Here is a 25,000-nt window from a genome sequence, read left to right as displayed (position 1 = left end):
GACTTGAACCCACAAAGAAATCAGTGTAAACAGATACTTGGAATTCAACTGTGGGCCCAGCTTGCAGAGGACAAAACCACAGAGTAAAACCAAACAAGGCAAATATAAACACAACTGCAAATGATGATGCAAAGGTTCATTCAAGGACTGCCCAGGGGAAGCTCTGGGTGTTTCTGCCAAAGTAGGCTTAGCATAGTTTCTTTAGAATTTAATCACATATGTTGGAAATCACTCTCTCCCAAATTAATAATAATAATGGCTCACCTTTCCATAGCACTTTAAGGCTTACAAAACATTTTCCTCACAACAATCATGTGAGGTAGGAAATGGGACTGTCATCCTTATTTTACAGGTGAGGAAACTGAGGCTTAAAGAGAGGAAGTTATTTCTTCATAGCCACTCACAAAGTGTCAGACCTATCTTTCTTCTTCAGTGTTTTCTCCTCTAACTACACTCATGAGAAACACCATTTACCTGAGAAGGAATCACAGACAAGCACTGAGAAAAAACCGTAATTACTCACATTACTATACAACGTTAAGGTTGACCAAACATTGCACTACATCCCTTTGAGGTTCTGACTGTAAGCATTTTGCAAATGTGGAAATTAAGTAGTGACAGGTCATGGAAAGATAAATTCGAACCTGTTCTTCTAAAGCCAAAGTCTAACATTCTTCCCAATACAAAAGGTTACCACTGCTTCTTCTCTGACATAGGTGTAGAGTTAAGCCATGATTCGATCTAAATTCTTATTATACAATAACCTAGACTTTTAAATGCGAATCATGTACTTTACATTCATAAACTGTACTGTCTTTCTACAATAGGTTAAGTTGATCCATTTATGCAAGAGCATAGAGGAATCCTAAATACATTTACAAGCTAATGTTCCGTCTTGCATTTAAAAAAAACTATACCATTCTGCCTACACTGAAAGTATTAGAAAGCAGCAGGAAAAGCAATGGGAATTTCATAAGCTTTCTCATATATCTTGGTAGTCTTTATATTTGTCATTGCTCATAATGAAATAATCATTTACCTATCACAGTTTGTTCCTCAACTCCCCCATCTCTTGATACCTGGGTTTTTTCCTAGTCTGTTGGTATTATGAATAATGTTGCTAAAATAATTTTCTACAGGTTGGTCTTTTTGTCTCTGTCAAAAACACCATTAAAGTTATATATACATAGCTGTGAGATTATTGAGTCAAAGGTTTGTATGGTTTTTTAGCTCTTATTATAAAATATTACATTCTTTTCCAAAAAGATTGTACCAATTCACAGTGCCATCAGCCCTGTACTAGTGTGCGTATTTCTCCACCACTGCTCTGTCATTGAATTTTATTGCCTTTAACTATCTTTGTCCATTGAAGCGGTGTAATCCCAAATCCAATTATGAGCAGGAAGTGTTTTTCATTTTATTTCAAGCGCAAAACACAATGCCTCATACTGAACGAGTGTCTAATAAATTCCTTCTCAATTATATTGGGTTGGAATGGACTGGATTGGATTAGATCATAACCATTATCTACTAGGGAATCATTTGGAAATTTGTGCTGACTTCTCCAGATTTTAATCAGAAATATTTATGCCAAAATATTTTCTCTTAATCTGGTTATTTTCTTTTTTTGTCTGGATATGTTGGGATTTTTTTGTTGTTGTTGGCTAAAAGCATTTAAGTATATATTCAAATATATCTTTTTCTTTATCTCAATTTCTTGTATTTGTTGAATAATAAGAACTTCCCTTCATAATTCCTGCACAATTTCTTTTAATATGACTAACATTTATGTAGCACTTTAAAATTACAAAGCACTTACATATACTGTTTCATTTCATCCTCACAACAACCGTGTAAGATAGGTACTATTTTTTCCACTTTACAAAATAAGGAAACTGAGGCTTAGAGACTAAGTGGCTTGCCAAGTATCACATAGCTAGTAAGGTCTGAGGCAGAATTTGAACGCAAGTCTTCTTGAATCCAAATCAATATCTGCATTATTGATGTAACTGGAATTTATTGGTGTGTGGGACCTAATGCCATTTTTCACCATAAAGCTATCCAATTTGCTTAACAGTTTTTAATAAATAATGATTCTCTCTCCTAGTGTTTTCTCAACTTGTATTTATCAAACACTAGTCTATCATATGCCTTCGGTTCTAATTCTGGATTATCTCATGGGGTCATGAAAGGGAGATTGGCTTGGTGGATAGAGAGCCAGCCTCTGATTCAGGAAGACCTGGGTTTAGGTCCAGCCTCTGAAATATTAACTAGCTGCGTGACTCTGGGGGAGTCATGCTCTGTACCTTGGTACTTCTTCCCTCCCCCTCCCCCTTTTAATTCAGTAAAAATAGGAATTTCAAGACATCTTCACTGATTTCCCAATACCAGCAAAATCACAGAGCCAAACCAAAAATCCTAGGATCAGAGACGCAGAACTAAAAAGGACTTCAGGGGTGATTTAACCCAGCTTCTCATTTTATAGATGAGGAACCTAGGACTCTAAGAGATTAACAGATTTGCCGAAGGTCAAGCAGGTAGTAAGTAGCAGAGCTGGTATTTAAGCCAAGGGCCTTTTATTCACTATCTGTTTTTTTTTTAATCCATACCAGATGGATTTGAATTCAATATTCCCATTCCTTCCTGTTGATTATTTATAGTTCAGTCTTTCTTATCAATTATTTACAGTTCTCTGTTGTTTTTTTCTATTTTCAATCAAACAAGAATTTATTGAGCTTCTAGTATGGGGGAAAGGGAAGAATGCAAAACAATAGAAGATCAGTTCTGTACTTCATGGAACTTATAAGAGAGTTGTCTTTAGGGATAGATAGGCCATGTGGCAGATTGGAGGATCCTTGTTCTAAGATCCAGAAATTGTGAGTTTGAATCGTGACTCCTACTTGTTAACTGTGTGACTGTGGGTAAGGCATTTAATCTTTCTGTGCCTCTGTTTCTTCAACTATAAATATAACAGGGTTTGTTTAGTTGCATTCTTAGGTCTCTTCAGTTCTAATTATCTACATCTCTCCTTTTCTCTATATATGTTGTATTTAACATATACATTTGTAATAAGGGTTGAGAATTGACTGTCATCCTGGTATTTATAGTTTAGAGAAACAAGCATTCCCCTTGGGGAAATCTCAAAATACTAGTAAGTTCTCAGCCCCCTATTACACATTGTATTTGTGGCAGAGACTTTAAAAATGTTTTGAGTAAATTAGAGGCAATGTAGTGTAATTGATAAGGAACCAGGAAAATCTGGGTTTGAATCACACTTCTGATAGTTGCTAGCACTATGCACAAATTTTACTTCCCCTAAGCTTCAGTTTCCTCATCCATGAAATGGGTATAATAAAATCTGCAGCTTGCTATGAGGCTTAAACCTTCAAGTGTTATGTCAGTGTCCATTTTTACTGCATTAACAATGCTTTTGCCTTCAGACACTCTTACATTTGGTTTATCTTTCAAGATACATGGCAAGGCATCTCAGAGCGTCCTTAGTGCTCATTTAGTCCAAGCCCCTCATTTTTATCAGAAAACTAGGAAGCAGGGAGTTAAAATAATTTGCCTAAGGTCATACAGCTCAAGGGGCAAGATAGGAACTAGAACTAAAGAATTCTGACTCCCAGTCCAATGGCTTTGCAAATAGACAAATACTGCCTGGAATTTGTTTTATAAGTTGAAAATGTTTTCCGTGCCCCAGTTGTATTACCACTGGAGTTTAGGTCCAGGTTTTAAAGGAAAATATTCTCTGTTAGAAGGTTCATGATTAAACTTAGGGTAATTACTTTATTTTTTCTTTCTGTTTGATTAACAAAAACTAGTTGTATGTGAGACTACAGGATTTCCAGGGGCCCCCTGCCAGCTATAAAATCCTATAAATCTTGAATACAATAGCTTAGGTAAAAATTCATAATACAAGAATGTATCCAATTGGGAAAAAAAAAGTTAAAAAATAGCTTGATCTCTGTTCCTCTCTGGTATTTCTGCTTGCAAATTCTATTGATTGGAATTCACTCCTAACACATTGACAGCTTATTGGGACACATCCAGATAGCAAAGCCTGGCAAAAATTTCATGAAAGCATTTAACAGTAAATATAAAATCTTAACATTATTAAAGCATGCACAGGTCTGACCTGTACTATTACTATTTATAGTAAAAACATTCAAATGAGAAACTTCATTATAGTCATGAGGAGTGATCAGAATAGATGCTGACTTTTGAATGAAACCAATTTATTGGCCATAGGCCAGACGAAAGGTAAATGAAGTATAAGGAAATATTTTTCTTCTGAGAAATGAAGGTGGAGTAGAAGGAAGTTCAAGTATACCATTCAAATCAGGGGAAACCTAAGTTTAGAAGGGTGTTGTGTGTCTCACATTTTTTGTAATGTTGGTATTTTCTCTCTTTTTTTTTTCAATCATAAGATCACAGATCTAGAGCTGGGAGGAATCTTAGAAGTCATCTAGGTCAACCCTATCTTTTACAGTTAGGAAACTAAGTGAATTTCCCTAATCCATATGGTAGTAAGTGTCAGGGACAAGAATTGAACTCATCATCTTCCCCTGCCTCAAACTGCCACCTTCCTAACTTCCCTATTACTGTCAGAAGTACCACCATCCTCCCTTTCACCTAGACTCACAACCTAGGTATCATGCTTAGCATCTCACTTTCCCACCCCCTGTATCCAATCTGTTGCCAAGTCGTCTTGATTCTGCTTTTGTAACATCTCCTATATTCCCTTTCTCTCCTGTGACACTGCCACCATCCTGGAGCAGTTCCCTCATCACCTCATGCCTACACTAATGCAACAGTCTGTTGGTAGGTCTCTCCACCTCAAGACTCGTCCCTGCTTCATTCAATCATCTACTCAGCCAACAAGTTATTCTTCCTAAAGTGAAAGTCTAACCATGTCACCTTCTATTCAATAAATTCACTGGTGCCAGAAGTAGAATTTTTACAAGTGGGGATGAGACTTGAGGCAGTATAAGCTGGGTTGGCAAACCAAAGCCCACAACTCCTTTAGATTCGGCTGGGTTTCCCAGGATCTCAAGAGCACTGGGAATGAATATGACCCCAAGACCACCAGTCCTGCTTCCAGCCTGGATCTCACAGCCATCAACAAAGGGAACGACCCTTGTAGAAATGAAACTGTATCAATGGCCTCTACAGCTCCTGTCTTCTCAGCAGCCTATCTATGGTAGACCTGGGAAAGAAAGCTCTTGTTGGCTAAGTCCTCAACATTGTTAAATGGCTCACAGTCAGAACTCAATATGGTTTTATCAATGGAAAAATATTAAAATAGATTACCATCTGCTTTGCTGCTATATCCTAAAGACCATGAGACCTTTCTCTTTGACTTGTACCTGAAACTTCCTATATGTGATGTTTTCACCTTTTAAAATGTTCACTCCTTAAGAGCAGGGATTGTCTTGGTTTTTTTCTATTTGTATTCCCAGCAATTAGCCCATTACTTTGCACAGAGAAAATGTTTAGTAAATGCTTTTTTTTTTCATTCATTCATCCACAAGCAGGGAGGAATTTTCAGACTTCAGGAATGTCATGAATAAAGTCAGAAGGCAGGAAGATCTAAGATGTAGTTGCTGGATGGTAGACTAAGTCATTGCCAGTGACATTGCAAACTGGTCCAATATTTTCAGAGCATGGTTTGGCAAAATTTATGTAAAAAAGTAGATCATTAGGTTTCATCCAGTAATCCCACTGCTGGGAAGCTACCCTAAGGTTACCTCTGACCAATCTATTAAGTACCTGCAGTGTGCAAGGCGCTCCTGATAGGCGTTAGGAATACAAGGACAGAAAGAAAAGAGTCCCTTCCCCCAAGGACCTTCCACAATTCTTGTCCATGTCATTTCATAATCCTTTATACAAGATGTACTCAGAGCACAGAGCAGCCTTCTTGTAGATTTCTCAACATTACACATGTCAGCAATGTACTTGAGCTGTACATCTCCTTGGTCATCTTATTTTATTTTATTTTTAGTTCTGACAGTGACAGAGCCTTGAAATCAAGACACAAACAGATAGTCAAAGCAAATGTGGGGGAAGGAGAACCACATATGAAATCCTGGTGTTAATTAACTAGTTCTTCCTCCTTCTTTTCTCCCATATATCGAGTTATTAACTCCAAAATATTTCTCAAATCTGATTTTTCCTCTTTGCTTCCATGAGCCTCCATATCACTTCAGGCTCTCATTACCATCTTCATAGATTATGACAGCTGCTTCCTAACCTGTGTTCCCATCTCCAGGTCCTTGCATCAACATTCCAGCCTTCACACTTTCCAATTTAATCTTCTGTGTGTGTGTGTATATATATATATATATATATATATATATATAATATATATATATATATAATTTCACGTCTCTCCTTAATACTTTTCACAGAGCCATTGCCCTATTGCCTACTGAAAAAAAATCTCAATTTCTTAGCCTGCCATTCAAAGCCCTCTATAACCTGACACCGTCATACCTTTCCAGCTTCCATATGTGCTCTGTTTCAGCCAAAGTGTTCTGTTTCCTATCCTTCAAACACATCTAGTGCTAGCCACTGATGTGTTTTTGATCACACTATCCACTGTTATCTAGAATGCCTTCCTTTCTATTTTTCAGGGCTCAGCTCAAATTCTCTCCTTTCTAAAGTCTTCATATTAGTTCCTTTTCAGCACATTTAGAAATTATCTTCCCTTTTACCAATATCCCATAGCCCTTTGTTCCTTTATAATTCTCTTACACTCTTATTGTATTCTGGCGTAGTTACTATAATTTTTAACATATAGAAATCAAGTCTTAATTATTATCTCCCTCAGCACTTAACATAGTACTTGATTAATGGCTGATTTGTACTCAATAGTAGGAAGGAAGGAAGGGAGGGAAGGAGAAAGGGAGAACGAATATCCTTACTTTCATTGGAGAGTGAAAATAATAATGAAATTAACTAGTTACAGGGAACAGGCACCCTGTCGATGACTGATTAAATATATCAGTGGAAGGTTTAAGAAATGCTATAATAATACTTGTTTACTTTTTAAAATGTAAATTTCTGAATTTTATTCCACATACAAATATTTGCCTGCTTAAATTTCAAGCACTGAAAGACAGATCAATTAAATATGACTCTTTTAAATGTTGGGTAATTGCATTTGAATAAGCTACTCCTTCAGGTAAATTTCTTTTTTTTTTCTAGCTCTACATAGCAGTCCTTTGGTAGTTCTATTGGTATGGCATTCAGTAAATAAATTCATTTATGTTACTTTATTTTGTTGGTTCAGCTTTTGTTGTTCAGGCATTCAGCTGTGTCCAACTCTTCATGACCCCGTGGACTATACCATCCATAGCGTTTTCTTAGCAAAGGTACTGGAGTGGTTTGCCATTTCCTTCTCCAGTGGATTAAGGCAAACGGAAGTTAAGTGACTTGCCCAGAGTCACACAGCTAGTAAGTGTCTGAGGTTGAATTTGAACTCAAGTCTTCCTAACTCCAGGTCTAGCACTCTATCCACTGAGCCACCTAGCTGCCACCTTAGCCTACCTATGAGGAATTATTAAAGTGACTTTTGGTTGTATTCATCTAGTTCCTGGGTGTTTTGCGGGGTAGACTCCCACATATTTTATATATTCTAATTTTAAATATCTATTTCTTCCTACAGAGTGTTGTTGGTAATATGCAAGAATGCTAATGATTTGGGGGTTATTTCTTTTATATTCTATAACTTTGCCAAAATTGCTGTTTCAATTAATGTTAGTTGACTCTTTAGGGTTCCCTAAGAAAATTATCATATCACCTGCAAAAAAGTAATCATTTTGTTTCTTATTTACATATGCTTATTCCTTTAATTTTTTTTCTTGTCTTATTGCTATAGCTAGCATTTCTAGCACTGTATCAAATAGTAGGGGTGACAGTAGGCATCCTAGCTTAGATCTTACTGGAAAGGCCTATAGTTTATCCTCATTGTGTGTGTATATATATATATATATATATATATATAAAAATTCTGGCTGTTAGTTTTAGATAGCTGCTGCTTACCATATTAAGGAAAGCTCCATTTCGTCTATATTCATTAGTGATATTAGTCCATAATTTTCTTTTTCTGTTTTGGCTCTACTTAGTTTAGGTATTAAAACTATATTTGTATCATAAAAGAAATGTGATAAGATACTTTTTACTGTTTTGTTTTGTTTTTTTAATGATATGAGTAATAGTAGAATTAATTGTTTTTTGAATGTTTGAGAGCATTGGCTTATAAATACATCTGATCATCCCATTTTTTTTCTTTGAAGTTCATTTACAGTTTGTTCAACTTCTTTGTTCTGAGGTTATTTAAACTATTTGCTATTAATTATTTAATTATATTATTTAAATTCTCTAACTTATATTTCATATTTTTGTTAAGTATTCAATGTATATGTGCTAAGTAATTCACCATCTATGGTACTTTTAAGCTTAATGTAGTTTCCCTGTTTGTCCCTTTTAACCAAATCTATTTTTGCTGTTACTTTGCCTGAGATGATGATCTTTAGCATTATTCATCAGCATTTTTTAGTTCAGTTAAAGCTTAACAGATTTTTTTCTAGCCCTTAACTTTAATTCTATGTAAATCTTTATTTATCAAGTGTGTTTCTCTTAAACATGTATTGTTAGATTCTGCTTTTTAATCCAGTCTGCTGTCCATTTTCACTTTATGAGTGATTTCATACTATTGACATTCACAGTTATGATTATTAATTCATACCTTTCCCTTATTGTTATCTGCCCCCTATTTACAAATAAGAAAAGAGTGGTGAGACAGCAGTGTGCTCAGCACCAGTGCTTTATGTGTGATGCAATCTCTCCCTCTTCTCTTGCCCTCCCAAACTACACTCACAGGTTTTTATTTCTTTCCTTTTATGCCCCTCTACCCAATATACCCTCTAAAGTTAGCTTTATTTTGCTAATGACTAATCCTTCTCTTTTATTCCACTCTTTAACCTTCCCTATTCCTTCCAGTTTCCTTGTTAAGTTGAATGTTTTTCTACTCCAAACTCTTTGAGTGTGAGAGTGTGTGTGTGTGTTCTATCCTCCTTTAATTGCTTCCATTGAAAGTAATGCTCAGCTCACTCACCTCAAGTCAGTGGCAGTTGTGCATGTCCTACCAGAAACTCTTTGCTCCTAGGCATGGATCTCTGGGCTTCCTGCCTTGAAAGCAAAGCAGAAACACCATGGGAAGGTGACGATCTTCCCCAAAGATGACCCCACCAAACCCACCATCTTACAGCCCTTCTGGACTATAAAGCACGCATTATCCACATCATTCAGGAAGTAAACAAACTTGGCTAAAAGGTGAACAAGAAGAAAGTAGTCAAATTGTTTACCATTGTGAAGATACCACTCATGGTCATTGTAAAATATCATGGGCTACATGCAAACCCCTCTTGACCTTCAAAACAATCTTTGCGGAGCATATTAGTGATGAGTATAAGAGGCAATTCTACAAAAACTGGTGCAAGTCCAAGAAGAAGGCCTTCAGGTATTGCAAGAGATGGCTGGGTGATGATGGGGAGAAAGGTTGGAGAAAGATTTCAACAGCATGAAAAAAAATGCTTCCAGGGGATCCAAGTCATTGGCTACACTCAGATGCACCTGCTCCCTCTAAGACAGAAGAAGTCTCACCTGATGGAAATCTACATAAATGGAGAGAGCATGGCTGAGAAATTAGACTGGGCCCGCATGAGTTGGTTGGTATCTTTGGAGTGACCAAGGGCTTATAAAGATGTTACCAGCTGCTGGCACACAAAAAAACTACCCTGAAAAAAACTACTGAGATCTGCATAAGATGGCCTGTGTTGAAGGTTGGTACCCTGCTCTCATGACATTCTCTGTGGCTCAGGCCGGTCAGAAGGACTACTGTCACTGCAGTGAGATCAACAAAACGATCTATAAGCCAGGTCTAACCAGATCAAGCTTGGGAAACTGATCAAAAACAATGTATCCACTAGTTTCAATCTGTCTGAGGAGAAACTTTCTTGGGAGGATTTGTCCACTATGGTAAAGTGACCGATGACTTTATCATGCTGCAAGGCTGTGATGGGACCAAGAAGCATGTCTCACCCTCCAAAAATCTGCTGGTACAGGCTAAATTCCAGGCCCTGGGGAAGATTGGCTTGAAATTCATCAACACCACCTCCAAATTTGGTCATGGCTGGTTACAGGCTGTGAAGAAGAAAATTTTCTTGAAACCACTCAAAAAAGAACCATTTTGCTAAGAAAGAAGCTTCCTAATGTTTCCAAGCCAGCCTGGAGTTGATGGGTCCTCAATAAATTGAAATGATTTTAAAAAAGGGGGGGAGGGAGGAAAGAAGAAATGTACAAATGATGCCTGTTTAACCAGCCTGTCTCCTTATTTGCATGGGTTTTTACTTGCACACCCTGATTATGTTATGAGTTCCCCTGCTTTTCCTTCCTCTTTGTTTCCTCTCCCTTCCTTTCCTTTTTGCCTTTAAGATCATCATAGCATAATGAAAACCACTCTCAAATTGTGACCAAGCTATATTTTTCTTTGTTATGTTGCTTGCAGGTGTTTTGGAGTTATTCTCTTTTTCTGGGTTTCTGTCTTGGGAGTGTATCTCTCCATAATAGCCCTTTATTGTCTATTTCTGTTTGTGTTTCCTCATTCTTCCTGCCTTATTTCCTAAATTGTGACTTTGTGTTAGGGCTAGGCTCGTGTACTTCTAGAAGAAAATTGGGGCCTTGTATGGTCCTGGCTTATGTTATTTGAGGCTCTGTCACTGCAATCTCCAGGCGTGGAATTTTGCATCCTTCAAGGAACTGAGGGGCAGCTCAGTCTAGAGAAATGCAAACTTTCAGTGGGGCTTCAGCAATCTGCTGTAGTACACAGGTCACTGCTTGCTCTAGTGGTCTGAGCTTTGCATGTTCTGTGATCAGAAAGATAGAACTATAGGCCCAGTGCTGATCTGCACCCAGGGGTTGAATCAACAATGCCCTTTCTCTGTCAAAGCAACCAAATGGCAGATATACCCCTGGTCTGCACCTGGTCTGCATCTGTGATCCTTTCCCAGGGTCAGAACAATGGATCTTCAGGACTTCTCCTGTTCCAGAGGTCCTCCTTTGGTCATTTGGCTATGTGCTGACATTACAATCTTGAGCTAGAAGAATGACTTAAGTGAACTTTCTCCTCAGCTTTCCCAGTTATTATGCCATTTAGTATTCTTCTCAGATATTTGTTGCAGTAGTTGTGAAAGAGAACCAGGATGTCTGTTTTGTTCTATTCCACCATCTTTTCTGGTTTCCTGGAAACTTTTCCAAGGGGAGAAATACTGCTGATAGATAGAAATCTGCCTTCTGTGTTTTCTCTGTCTACACTCACTCCTTCAGTGACTTTGTCCAGTCAAGACTTCAGATATCACCTCTACCCTGATGGTTCCCCAGACTCTTATCTCCCTATGTCTCTGGTCTTTCACTAGTATTTAAATCCCATGTTTCGAAGTGTCCATGGAACAACTCTAATAAGATGCTCCTCCATCACCTCAAACTCAACATGTCCAAAACCAAATTCATTCTCATATTCTCCTCTTCCCCTTCCTAATTATTCTCGTTTTGTCAGCTGCATCACTATTCTTCTAACCTCCCAGACCAAATATGAGAATCTTCTTTGACCTTTACCTATATTTAATCCTATAAATTCTAATCTTTTACATCGTCTTGTCACTTTTTGTTGTTATTGAACTACTCTTGAATTCATCCCCAATCTCTCCATTCCCACTGCCGCTATACTGGTCCACATGGGCATTACCCTACATCAACAGTCTCACAGAAGTCTCTCTACTTCTAGCCTTTCCCTGCCTCCAATCCGTCCCACACACTACTGCCAAATTAATCTTTGTTAAGCATCACTTTCATTGTATTATTTCCTCCTGCTCAAAGAGCAATTTGTTCTATAATGCCTGCTAAATCAAGTTTAGACCCTCTGTAATCCTCCCACATTCTTCCTCTACAGCAGTCAAGTAGAATTCTTCTCTGTCCTTTATGCAAGTTTATATATACATATTTTTTTCTCATTTTGTCTTTCCTTGTGCTTTTCCCCATATGCACTCTTTCTACCTATAAGAATAGGGACTGGGGCTGTGGTTTCATTAATATAAAGAACTCCCAGAGAAGGAAATGCCCTACTCCCATTTAGGTCAGCCTCTGCAATAGCTTGAGGTCTTAGAGAGTTACCTAGAGCTCTAAAAGGTCATGACATGCCCAGGGCCCTGTAAACAGTATTTATCAGAGGTGGGACTTAAGCCTAAGTCTAACTGACTTAGATGCTAGCTCCCTAGCTATAATATACCATGCTGCCTCTCACCTTGAAACGAATATTCGCCTAATGTGGCCTTTGTTGCAAATGTGGGCACATGCCTTTGAATGCTGATGATGCCATAGAAATGGAGATTAAAATGTGATTGTTTGGCTTAAAATATTTTAAGACAATAACACTACTTGTTTTAATGTCTTGTCTTCTGTATTAATTCCAAGAAGTATAAAAAGGTAAAAGTGCATCTTATTTTCAAGTAATAGAAACATATTTAAAGGATTATTAGAAGCAAAAAAAAATTTCCTAAATGCCTGGATTTTAGAGAGAAATTTAAAAGCTGAAACAAAAATATGTTTAACCATTTCAAGATTCTCTGATAAATCTGGATGCTCATTTAACCAGAAGACAGGTATTTTAAGATAATAACAGTATGTGGCTTAACATTTTATCTTCTGACTGCGTTAATACCAAGCAATATAAAAAAGGTAAAATTACATCTTATTTTCAAATAATGGAAACATATTTAAAGAGTTATTAGAAGCAAAAAAAAAATTGCCTAAAGGTATGGATTTTAGAGAGAAATTTAAAACTGAGCCAAAAATACATTAAACAATTTTAATATTCCCTGATAAATCTGAATGCTCATTTAACCAGAAGATGGCTATTTTAAGATAATAACACTACCTGACTTGATATAAGAAGCTCCCTTTAAGGAATTTCTTCTACCAGTGCAGATCAACACTCCACAGAGAGCCCCCTGTTCTTATTCTTTTTCTAAAATTTTATTTATTTTTAGTTTTCAATGAAATTCACTTCCACAAGACTTTGAGTTCCAAATTTTCTCCACATCTTATCCCCTCCCCCCACCCCAAGATGGCATGCATTCTGAATACCCCTCCCCCTAATCTGCCCTCCATTCTCTCTCTCCCTCCCTTCTCTTATGCACTTCCTTTTCTATTTTCTGTAGGGCAGGATAGATTTCTATACCCCATTTCCTATATTTCTTATTTCCCAATTGCATGAGAAGACAATTTTTTTAAACATGTGTTTTTAAAACTTTGGGTTCCAAATTTTCTCCCTTCCTTCCACCCCACCCACCCTCATTGAAAATACAAGCAATTTGATACAGGTTGTACATGTGTAGTTGTGCAAAACACTTCCATAGTAGTCATATTGTGGGAAAACTAACTCTATTTCCCTTAATCCTATCCTGCCCCCCCATTTATTCTATTCTTTCTTTTGACCCTGTCCCTCCTCAGAAGTACTCCCTTCTGATTACCCCTTCCCCCAATCTGCCCTCCACTCTATCTTCCCCCTGCTCTCTTATCCCTTTCCCCCCCTATTTTTCTGTAGGGTAAGATAGATTTCCATGCCAATTGAGTGTGTATGTTATTCCCTCCTTAAGCCAAATCCTATGAGAATAAGATCACTCATTGCCTCTCACCTTCCCCACTTCCCCTCCACTATAAGAGCCTTTCCTTGTCTGTTTTATATGAGATAATTTACCCCATTCTACCTCTCCCTTTCTACTTCTCCCAGTATAATCCTCTCACCCCTTAATTTTATTCTCCAGATATCACCCCTTCATCTTCAACTCACCCTGCCCTCTATCTATCTATATATCTATATACATACATACATATAATTTTTTCCCTCCAACTACCTAATACTGACAAAGGTCTCATGAGTTACAAATATCGTCTTTCCATGTAGGAATGTAAACAGTTCAACAATTTCTCTTTTCCTGTTTACATCTTCATGTTCCACTTGAGTCTTATATTTGAAAGTCGATTTCTATTCAGCTGTGGTATTTTCAACAGGAATGCTTGAAAGTCCTCTATTTCCCTGACTATCCATTTTTCCCCCTGAAGGGATTATACTCAGTTTTGCTGGGTAGGTGATTCTTGATTGTAATCCTATCTCCTTTGCCCTCCAGAATATTATATTCCATGCCCTTCAATCCCTTAATGTAGAAGCTGCTAAATCTTGTGCTATCCTGATTGTGTTTCCACAATACTTGAATTATTTCTTTCTGGATGCTTGCAATATTTTCTCCTTGACCTGGGAACTCTGGAATATGGCTACAATATTCCTAGGAGTTTTCCTTTGGGGATCTCTTTCAGGAGGTGATCGGTGGATTCTTTCAATTTCTATTTTGCCCTCTGGTTCTAAAATATCAGGGCAGTTTTCCTCGATAATTTCTTGAAAGATGATGTCTAGGCTTTTTTTTTTTTTGGTCATTACTTTTAGATAGTCCAATAATTTTTAAATTCTCTCTCCTGGATCTGTTTTTGAGGTCAGTTATTTTTTCCAATGAGATATTTCAAATTGTTTTCTAATTTTTTATTCTTTAGGATTTGTTTTACAGTGTCTTGATTTCTCATAAAGTCACTAGCTTCCAATTGCTTTATTCTAATTTTTAAGGAAGTATTTTCTTCAGTAAACTTTTGGACTTTTCCATTTGGCCAATTTTGCTTTTTAGGGCATTCTTCTCCTCATTGGCTTTTTGGACCTCTTTTGGCATTTGGGTTAGGCTATTTTTTAAGGTATTATTTTCTCCATTTTTTGGGGGGTCTCTTTTTAGCAAGCTGTTGACTTGTTTTTCATGATTTTCTTGCATCACTCTCATTTCTTTTCCCAGTTTTTCCTCTACTTCTCTTACATGTTTCTAAAAATCCTTTTTGAGCTCATCCATGGCCTGGAACTGATTCATATTTTTCTTGGAGGCTTTGTATGTAGGAGCTCTGTCTTTGTTGTCTTCTTCTGGTTGTATGTTTTGATCTTCTTTGTTACAAAAAAAGATTCTATGGTCTGACTTTTTCTGCACTTTTGTTTGCTCATGATCTCAGCCAAATACTTGAGTTTTAAACTCTTTGTTAGGGGTCTGCTTCCGGTGTGGAGAATGTACTGTCCCAAGCTTTGGGGGTTTTGTGCAGTTATTTTCAGAGATACTTCTAGGGCCCTGTAAATTTTCAGTTATTCCAAGATGGTATGATAAAGGGCGAGGTGTTTACTGCTTTCCTGGCCTGTGCTCTGGTCTGTGAGTGACCACAAGCACTCTTTTCTGCCTTGGAACTGTGAGGAGAATTTTCTCTTTATCACCACTACAAGCTCCACCACACCAGCACTCCTCCCTCCTTGCCCCAGGACCTCCATCCAGAACTGTGACCCAGTTCCAAACATGGGCAAAGCAAGAGAATCCTGCCTCAGCACCTGCAAAGAGATCCCTGCAATCCCTCTCCGATAAGCCATCCAATTCTCCCTCAGTCTGTGGGCTGGAAGCTCCAGAAGCAGCTACCACCCCGGGGGGCACACTCAGGGACTGGGGTTGGGACCGAGCTTCTCTCTCTCACCACAGTCACAGGCTTTTCCCACTGACCTTCTAAGCTGTCTTTGGTGTTCGTGGGTTGAGATGCCTGGAAACCATCACAGTTGCCTGTGATTCAGTCCCCTGAGGCCTGCTCCAGGTTCACTGAGGCCTGTTTTACCTGTATGCCCACTAAACTGCACTCCTCTTCCTACCCTGTGAAATATACCTTTCTGATCACCCATCCAGGTTGTCTTGGACTGGAAATTTGTTTCACTCTGTCGTTTTGTGGGTTCTGCTGCTTTAGGATTTGTTCAGAGCCATTTTTTATAGGTATTTGGAGGGGTTTGGGGGAGAGCTCAAGCAAGTCACTGCTTTTACTCCACCATCTTCCCCTGTTCTTATTCTTAAAGACTGGCCTAGAGCACTGGGAGCTTAAGGGACTTGACTAGGGTTATGCAGTCCATATGTGTCAAAGACAGGACTTAAACCTGTCTTCATGGCTCCAGGCCAGTTCTCTGTCCAGAAAAACATGCTGTCTCTGAACCCAATTTAAGCTTTTCTTGATGACTCAGGCCTATCTGTATCCATCCTTTCCTTGCCTTAATCCACTTTCATTTCTGTATCCACTATAAAAGTTGAGGACCTCATTGCCTATGATCCATGTTCTTTCTCTCCACTTCAGTGCATCCTATATACCACGGCATAAGTTCCATCAGGCATGAAAAGACACTGAGTACAGATCTAGTGACGAACTGTGTATCCTCCAAGGACCATCCTTACTAAGTTTGGAGAAGCAGTTTTGGGGATGTGTTCCAGGTGATGAGACTGCAGAATGTGACCTCTGAGTAAATCAGGTGTCCTGGCACCATCCTTAGACAGTAAAAGAGTTTTGTGGTTGCTGTGGATATGGTTGCTGTGGATATTTATTACCTATTATCACATGCTTTCTTCCTATGGCCATCTCTAGACATTGCATAATTTCAGGAGGAGCAGGGCGATGAAAAACAAACCATCTCCTTCCCCAGTCTCTTTGATTTTTCATGTTCTTGGGCATATACTATAAGTGTAGAGAGGTAGCAACTCAAAAAATGTATTATCTAACCTTTTTTTTAACAGGAAGAGAAATTAAACTTTACAAGAAAACTAATGGACAATCCTCCCCACAGGTAAGCTGTTTCATTTCCTTCTCTAGCTCATTTGACAGATGAGGAAACTAAGGCAAACAGGGTTAAGAGACTTGCCTAGGGTCACACAGCTGGTAAGTGTCTGAGGCTGGATTTGAACTCAGGTCTTCCTAACTCCAGGTCTAGTGTTCTATCCGCTGTACCACCTAGCTGCCCCTTGGGTTTTAGTGTAACCATATTATTCTCCTGTAATTGCTGTGATCCTGTCAAAACCTTCTCAAGCCAAAGTTTCATCACCACTTGAGTATTTCTTCCTTGGCAATGCCCAGGGGATTAGGAGCTTTTCTTTGCATGACTGCATGATCACATTGCATTTTTCTTGGGCCATCCATTCTACATAGTTTCAATTGAGTTATAAGTCCCTTGAGGACAGAGATTGAGTTCTCAGAGGCAGGATCCCTGAGGCATTTGGCAGCATTGCACTATTTAGAATAAGTGCCCATACCCTGGGCACTTCCCCTCTTCTTTCCTAGTTATTTACATTTCTACATTGCCTGTAACTATTTCAGAAGTCACAAGTACAAAATTGCTATATACAGTCCTACAAGTTTCATACTTCTTTGCACCCACCATAGTATCTAGCACAGTGCCTCACACATGGTAAGAATTCAATAAATATTTCTGGATGTTGCTGAAAGATACTTAGCCATTTAAAGTGGAAGAAGTTATGGGTTATAAACGATACAAGTCACCTAACTCAACAACATATTAAGTGTCTACTGTTTAAGTAAGTTATAATTCAACAAGTCAAGTCAGCTGGCATTTACGATTTCCCAGGCATTGTGCTAATCACTGGGGTTACAAAGAAAGGCAAAAAATAGTCCCTGCTCTCAAGGAGCTTATAGTCTAATGGGAGAGACACCATGCAAACAACTATGTGTGTTCAAGATCGGTACAGAATGAATTCGAGGCAGACTCAGAGGGAAGGGAGTTAAAGTTAAAGAGGACTGGGAAAGGTTTCTTGCAGAAGGTTAGACTTTACCTGAGACTTGAAGGAAGCTAAAAGGCAGAGATGAAGAGGAAGAAAGTTACAGGAATGGAGGACAGCCAGTGAAAATGCTTGATGTTGGTAGACAAGAGTGCCATATGTAAAGAGCAGCAAGGAGGTCAGTCCCGTTTACTAAATGATAACTAGATTCAAAGCACTATGCTAGGCATTGTGGCTACAAAGACCAAAAAAAATGCTCTTTCCTTCAAGGAGATTATGTTTTACTCTCTGCAAAGCATTGAGCTAGGTACTTATAATTTCTTACTATATACTTCTACAACAGTTTCCAGTTTCACTTCCCAGTTCACCCTTCTAAATTAGAGTGTGAGCTGAATGCAGGAGAAGAGGAGAGGAAGTCTTCTTTTTCTAGGCCCAAAGCCCACGTTTTAATTCCAGATTTCTCTTCAGAGTTGATCTGACTTGGTAGCCTCCCATGGTTCTGCCCATAGTCTAGCCCTGAATCAAGCTCTCCCTCTTCTGGGCTTACAGCTTCCGGTCAGCTTCTTTGAATTGCCCCTATCCTAAAAAATCTTGGTCAGTACATAGGATCATAGCTTGAGAACTGGAAGGGTTGTTTTGGGGTTTTTTTTAGAAGCCATCTAATCCACTCTGCTCATTTTCTAGAGGCAGAGATTTGAGACCCCAAGAGATTGAGTGACAGATTCTTAAAGAAAGGAAGATGGGTTCTGATGTCTGGCCAGTTCCCTACTGGATGAGATAATGGGATGGTTGGTCAGCTGGTCATTCAATACAGTAAATATTTATTAAACACTTTCCATGTACCAGGCACTCTGCTAAACTCTGCAAATAGAAAGAAAGGCAATAACAGAGTCCCTACCCTCAAAGAGCTCACATGCTAATGGAGGAGACAATATGGAAATAACTATGTGCATACAAGATGTAAATAGAGTTGGTGGAGAATAATCTCCAAAGGTAAAGCTGTCTTTATTTAAAACCCTGGGGAAATCCACTAACATACCATTTTTTCCTTCATGGGATTTAGTCACAATGGCTACTTCCAACTCCTTTATCTACATTATCTAATTATTATCTTCCTTATATTCCTTATAGAATATAAGCCCCTTGGGGTAAGATATTTTCATTCTCTTGCAGAAAAGTCTATGGCATATTTTGAAAACTATTGATACTCTGCTCCCTGAAAGGTTTCCTGATGTCATTTGTGGCTTTTAAATTTTTTTATGTTTGAACGAATTAATCAAAAAGTTTATTAAGAATTTACTATGTACAAAACACTAAGCTAAACTCTGGGAATGCAAATAGACAGGTAAGACAGCCCCTGCTCTGAAGGACTTTCACTTTCTAATGGGAGAGACAAGACATATAGAAGGTGCCATACCCTGGCACCCACTCTGTTGTCCCCCCCCCACCTCCACCCCTCCAATCCCCCTCCCTTTCTCCGCCCCCCCCCCCGGCAGGATCTATGTCTCTCTCCAACCAGCAATATACTGATGTGTCTCAAGGTCCAAAGTCCATCCTTAAGGTCCTCGGTCCCTAAAACAAAAGGTCTCATGGTCCTTAGGGTACAGCAGCAGCAGCAAATGGTCATGCCTCATCTTTATTATCATTTTTACTGATAAAATCATGTCATTTTGTGGTGCTTTAACCATTGATTGGACTTGGATGGCAAGAATTTTCTTTTCTGGATTTTTAGTAGTTGTGTGTGTAGGGGAGTGGGGGAAGGGGATGGGAAGATGAGAAGTGGTCTGAGAGGTGCTGTCATTGCTGTGACTGTTGAGTTTACCTGCTAATCAGGAGCAGTTGGTCTGCTGTTGGTTCTGGTCATAGTGGGGGAGGGTAGGCCCTTTCTCCAAAATGATAGCTTCTCTTAGTGAAGCCAGGGTTGGAAGCAAGACCAGGGGTTGAGAGGGCACTGTTTTTCTTGTTCTTGGATTCAAGCTATTGGAGTATCTCCAAATCAGAGGGGAGTGGGTGGTCGAGATGGTGGTGGTCTTTTGACTTTCAGGGCACATGCCACCTCCTTTCTCTCCTGTAGGCAGGCTTGCCTGCCCTGTAATTGGCAGTTGGTCTATTATTGATGGGGATGGCTGACCCCTTCTACAGAATAATTGCTTCCTTGATAATGACTGAGTAATTGAAACAGAAGTGGCCTGAGGGTCATTGCCACCCTCCTCTACCCATTTCCTTGGTCTTATCTAGTGTTTGGTGGAGAAGGGAAAATGAACCCCTTCTCCATATATGGTTGCTCCTTCTCAGTCTTTGCTGGATTTTCATCCAAGTCATGCCCAATAAAGATGGGTCTCCCTCAGGGCTCTGGCCTGAGTCCTCTCTGCTTCTCCTTCTAGATTATTTAACTTGTTGATTTCATCAATTCCCAAGTAGGAGAACCAAGATAAAGTAGTGCCATGGAAACATAGAAAGAAAAAATTACCAAGGGGTAGAGGAGTATCAAAAACTATAGATAGGTCAAGAAAGATGAGGATTTTTTCAAGGCCATTAGATTTGGCATTTAAAAGATCATTGGTAACTTTGGAGAGAGTGGTTTTGGCTGAATGATGCACTCTCGAGGCTCTTGAGATCAGGCTCCTGGACTGACTCCATCAGCGTCTGAAAGGAAATGAGAATCGAAGTGGTAGTGGTAGTGGTTTGGCTCGACTGGCTCGTGCTACTTCCTATCTCTCCCTCAGAATGCCTTGCTGCTTCAGCAAAAGACAAAAGAAACAAGGCTAACAGCCTCAAATTTCACCTTATGGAAGAAAGGAGGGAGCAATCTGCCATATCATTCCCCACTACACTCACCCCCATCCAGGCCTTTTTTACATCCAAATAAGACTGAGCGGCCTATGCTCTACCTTTGGAAAGATATGAAGCCGCAATAATAAAGAAAATGGTGGCCTGTGGGAGTCTTGTCATGGCCTGGCAGTAATCCCTCCTGAGCCGTTCACCAGGTTGATCAGAAAAGGAAAAGGCAAAGCTGGGCATAATCAGGGCTGCTCTGCTAAAAGTGATGAAACTTAGAGGGCTCTGAAAGGTAGAAATGATTAAACTTAGCACCTATGTAACAAGAATAATTAGTTAAAATAGGAAGTTACTAGATGGGCCTCCTGCTAGCAGCAGTTACATGCTGATGAACTCCTTCCTAACCCATCCATACCCTGGCACCCACTCTGTTGTCCCCTCCACCCCTCCAACCCCCCCCTCTCCCCGCCCCCCCCCGGCAGGATCTATGTCTCTCTCCAACCAGCAATGTACTGATGTGTCTCAAGGTCCAAAGTCCATCCTTAAGGTCCTCGGTCCCTAAAACAAATTCTCTCAAGAGCCACAACTGGACATCAGAATGGTAGGGAGAGGAAACCTGGGAAGGGAAAATGTGGGGATGTGGCCACAGGCCAGAAAGGCTAGGAAACTTAGGAATGGCAAAAGCTTTCTGGTATAGATGTCCAGTTGCCTTCCCTTTTCCTTTTTCGCTATGTAGAAAATACATTCTCTCAGTTATGTCCTACCATTGATTCCCATTTATTACGGTTTTCCTCCCAAGGCATTACAAAGAAATTAACTATGCTGCCATCTGGTGGATAGAGAGGGAAAGCTGTCCAAAGAAAGCAGCTGCCTGAAAGACTAATTTTCTTCTAGTGAATTTTAACACTAGTGAATTTTGCACACAGATGGTGTGAAGAACCTTAATTGTAAGAAAGCCTTCCTTTCTAGGATCCACAGGCAAACTCCCCAGGCAAGTTTCATAAAGTCATGAGATTTAGAATTGGAGAAGACTTTGAGGCCTAGAGAGTCACAAGAGATCATAAGTGGCAGAAACAAGATTTGAACCCAGGTCCCCCAGACTCCAAAACTAGCACTCCTTCCCCTACACCAGGGTATGTATCCCTGTCTTCTATAGGACTGAATGTCCCACTTTCTGGTTACATGAATGAAATACTTATTGAAGAACTCAACAGATATTTATTAAGAATTTATTGCATGCAAAGCACTCTATTGAGTGACTCAAGGAGCTTTGTCCATCAGATTTCTTTTTCTGATAGGTGGAAAAACACAGTCTTGCTGATGACATCTACCTACCTACCTAATCAAGATGACTTCTTTTTTGTCATTTCCCAAAGCTACTGAAACATAATATGTTTCTCTTCTGTATAGTCTTGGCACAGTGAAAAGTATGCTAGATTTGGAGTCAGAGGGCCTGGTTTCAAATCTTGAAAACTTCTGTGAGCCTCAGTTTCCTTTTATGTAAATTTAAAGGATTGGACCAGATGGCTTGCGGGGTCCCTTTCATCTCTAAATCCATGATTCAGTGACAACGTGACCTGGGAGGACCTTTCCAGATTTAAATCTGTGGTCAAGCCCAAGATCCTAAGGTATCCAGTATTGATGGTCTGCATCAATTGAAGGAAGATCCACACATATTAGGTCACAGATATGTGAAATATTGATTAGGACCACAGTGCTCTACTTCCATAATATTGAAGAAATAGACCACAGTAGAGCCCTCAATGAAGCTGAAACAAAGTATCAGCCCAAGTGTTGAGGATAAGCTTACCAGTGAAAGAGCAAGTGACCACCTATGTAGTGTGTGTGGTTTGAGGGCTATGGACCTCACTCGATTCCTTCCTTCCCCTTTCCTCTATCTTGTTAAGGCTTTTCATCTTCAAGATCTTCCAATAAATGAAAATGTCATTAGGAGCAGTTGTACCATAGGCAGGAGATTTCCAGCTAGTAGATCTTGAAGCCTCATGTGGTAGATTTTTATTTTATTTTATTTTTCAGTTAAGCATTTATGTTCTTTCTCTTCCATACTACCTCCATTTAAAAGAAAAATCAAATCAAATCTCTTATAACAAATATGCATAATCAAATGAAACAATGTCTCACATTGACCATGCCCAAAATGTCTCATTCTGCATCTTCAATCTATTATATCTCTGTTAGGAGTTAGATAGCATAATTATCATGTGTCCTCTGGAATCACAGTGAGTCATTGCATTGATTAAAGATAGTAAGTCTTTTAAAGTTGTTTTCTTTACAATGTTGTTGTTACTGCACAAATTGTTTTCCTGATTCTTCTCACTTCACTGTGCATCAGTTCATTCAAGTCTTCCCAGGTTTCTCTGAACCCATTCCTTTCATCATTTCTTATGGCACAATAGTATTCCATTTATACTCATATGTTGTTGTTCATCTCTTCCCGAATGAGTTTACAATTGTTTGCCACTTCAAAGAGAGATGCAATGCATATTTTTGTACAAATGGGCCCTCTTCTTCTTTCTTTGACCTTTTGGAGTGGAGGCCCACCTGGGCTTGTTTCTAGCACAGTTCCACTCCACCTCCTTGGTGAAGTTTGTTAGGATTCATGGCAGAGAGGTGGACTTCAGCTGCCATCTATTCCATGAAAGGAATCCCTGCTCTCCGCAAAAGGAATTACTACAAAAGATCATCCACCAGCCAAGCTTCAAGGATTTTCCTGTCAGCGAAATCACAATTCCCATTCCTTATCCCCATATTTAAGGGGAATAGAAATTTGCACCTCTTCACACACACACACACACACACACACACACACACACACAAAGTAATATACACAAAATGCTTTGCAAACCTTAAAGTGCCAGATAAGTATAAAAATGTCAGTTATCATTATTATCATTATTATTATTATTTATATTAGGAAAAGTATAGTATAGGGCTGGCTTTGGAATAAAAAAAAACTGGTTCACATTGGGGCTCTGCCTCTTTTACTACTGGCGCTACCTTGGACAAGTCACTCCTTCTCTTTGGGTCTCAGTTTCCTCTTTTGTAAAATAAAGTTTGGATTGGATGACCACTAAGGCCCCTTCTAGCTCCAAATCTGTGGTCCTGTGAACCTATGTGTTGTCACAGAGGTCCCAGAGACTAAGAAATGGAGTCCATGAGAAGAGAAGAGGGGAAATGGGAGAAGACCAAAGCAAAAGTCTCCTACTTTGCATTTTGCCAGAGGCCAGATCTCATTAAGACACTTTTTTTCCTCATGGCGATTATATGGTAAAATAACTTTCCAGGCAAGAACTCTCTTCCTAAGTAACTAGATATGGCATATAGCAGACTTCCTTCAATGGACCTGGGGTTTCCTTAGTATATGCTCCCTTCTGGGGAGCCCTTCAGAGCCCATCTGTGCCTGCCAACATTGTGTGGCTCCTGACTTATCACACCATCATTCTCCCACAGAGTCTCCACCCAACCACCCAGATCTTGATCCAGTGCTTGGGTACCACTGGAGCACACAGGCCATCCTATCAGTTTTCTATCACATGACCGGCCCATCTTTTTTCCCCAGTCACACATCTCTCTGATTACATCTTTTCTGCCACTTCCCTTGCACAATTCCTCATTTGTAATGGGCTGCAGAGCCTGCTCACACCCACCATGCACCTCTCCGTTACCCTTTGGGTGACCCTTGCAAGATCGTGGTATTTCATGACTCCCAGCCGTACAGAGTCACAGAAAGAATATTGTTGTTAAAAAAAAGACAGGCCTTTGTTTCAAGAAGAAGCTTTGGGGGGGTCATAGAAAACACTGCTTAATTTCCCCAGATCAATCAAGCCCACTCTCCTTCTCCTGTTCAACTCATGGGCCCACATTATAAAGGCACTTAATACACATTATTTGTGGATGACAAGATCAAGACACACCCATCAGGTTACTCTCGTTTCTTCAACTCAGATATTAAAGTGAACTTTATTAGTTTAGTACCAGAAGCGCTAAGAAAAAAATACTCCAAAGATTATGTGGCCAATAACAGTATTGTTGTAGGTGTCTGTCTCTGTCTCTCTCTCTGTCTCTCTCTTCTCTCTCTCTCTCTCTCTCTCTCTCTCTCTCTCTCTCTCTCTCTCCCCCTCTCTACCTGCATCCTTCCCTCCCTGTCTCTGTCTAGTCACACTTCTGTTCTTGAGTTCAGCTTCTTTTTTCTTCCTTTCTACTCACCAGTGTAGCTGACATTAAACTCTAGGCTGGGATCTAAAATGAGATTTTTTTCCCCCTGCCTTTTCCTTTCATGTTTATGGCATGTACAGAAAACTCAGAAGAAACCAAGTCATTTTCTGAACTCCTGTAGTTAGACATTTGTGTGTGTTTTCCTACTGGGAAAGGAAGGAAGGAAGGAAAAAGAAGGAAAGAAAGGAAGAAAGAAGGAAGGAAGGAAGGAAGGAAGGAAGGAAGAGGAAGGAAGGAAGGAAGGAAGGAAG

General features: G+C 39.4%; 2 protein-coding genes and 1 pseudogene across 8 annotated transcripts in view; 2 read left to right on the top strand and 1 right to left on the bottom strand.

The window, feature by feature from the left end:
* The window catches only part of PGCKA1 (PDCD10 and GCKIII kinases associated 1), a 92,888-nt gene that overhangs the window by 60,082 nt on the left and 7,806 nt on the right, over nucleotides 1-25,000 (top strand). For 4 of the 7 annotated variants that reach the window (XM_020992027.2, XM_078148775.1, XM_078148776.1 and 1 more), the window contains exon 2: nucleotides 16,740-16,789. The exons of the other annotated variants lie outside the window; for them this stretch is intronic. The gene's annotated coding sequence lies outside the window, so the exon portion shown is untranslated. The remainder of the gene's footprint in view (nucleotides 1-16,739; nucleotides 16,790-25,000) is intronic. 7 annotated transcript variants of the gene reach the window in all.
* LOC110213109 (large ribosomal subunit protein uL3 pseudogene) lies at nucleotides 9,094-10,262 on the top strand (annotated as a pseudogene).
* The window catches only part of RELL1 (RELT like 1), a 95,285-nt gene continuing 90,643 nt past the window's right edge, over nucleotides 20,359-25,000 (bottom strand). Inside the window, exon 7 of the mRNA XM_078148780.1 lies at nucleotides 20,359-20,381. The gene's annotated coding sequence lies outside the window, so the exon portion shown is untranslated. The remainder of the gene's footprint in view (nucleotides 20,382-25,000) is intronic.

The sequence above is a fragment of the Phascolarctos cinereus genome, unplaced genomic scaffold, assembly GCF_003287225.1.
Source record: "Phascolarctos cinereus isolate Bilbo 61053 unplaced genomic scaffold, phaCin_HiC Scaffold_9;HRSCAF=440, whole genome shotgun sequence".
NCBI lineage: Eukaryota > Metazoa > Chordata > Mammalia > Diprotodontia > Phascolarctidae > Phascolarctos > Phascolarctos cinereus.
This window is presented reverse-complemented; position numbering and strand designations above follow the sequence as displayed.